Genomic DNA, 453 nt, shown 5'->3' with positions numbered 1-453 from the left:
GCGAGAAAGAACACAATCTCCGAGCCCAGGCGGACACTCGACCCGCATGCTAAGAAGTCAGTTGAAGGCCCGAGTTGAAAATGACTTGTCGATCAGCTAGTATTTACAGGACTCAGCAAGCGACCTCTAGGCCGCGCAAGATGCTGCGTCATTGTCTCGCACGCTCCCTCTTTCCTGAATGTAAGGATGCGTGGCTCGGGTGTCCGGTTACAGCAAGCGAGACAGCTTGGCCTCAGATATTCCCCCTCTCGGATCTAATCACCGGACGACAACGGGCAATCAAAACAACGGAGAGTGCATCTAGTTTCATTGGAAATAGTTTTCGGGCTTTCGTTTAAACAATAACAACAGCAAACGGAAAGAAAGATCACTGCAGTTACGTCATAGGCCGTTCTCATTATGATTATCTGATATATTTTCACTCCTGAGTGCCTAAAGTTCTTAGGCTGACAG

This window comes from Penaeus monodon, chromosome 31 (assembly GCF_015228065.2).
Source record: "Penaeus monodon isolate SGIC_2016 chromosome 31, NSTDA_Pmon_1, whole genome shotgun sequence".
Taxonomy (NCBI): domain Eukaryota; kingdom Metazoa; phylum Arthropoda; class Malacostraca; order Decapoda; family Penaeidae; genus Penaeus; species Penaeus monodon.
This window is presented reverse-complemented; position numbering follows the sequence as displayed.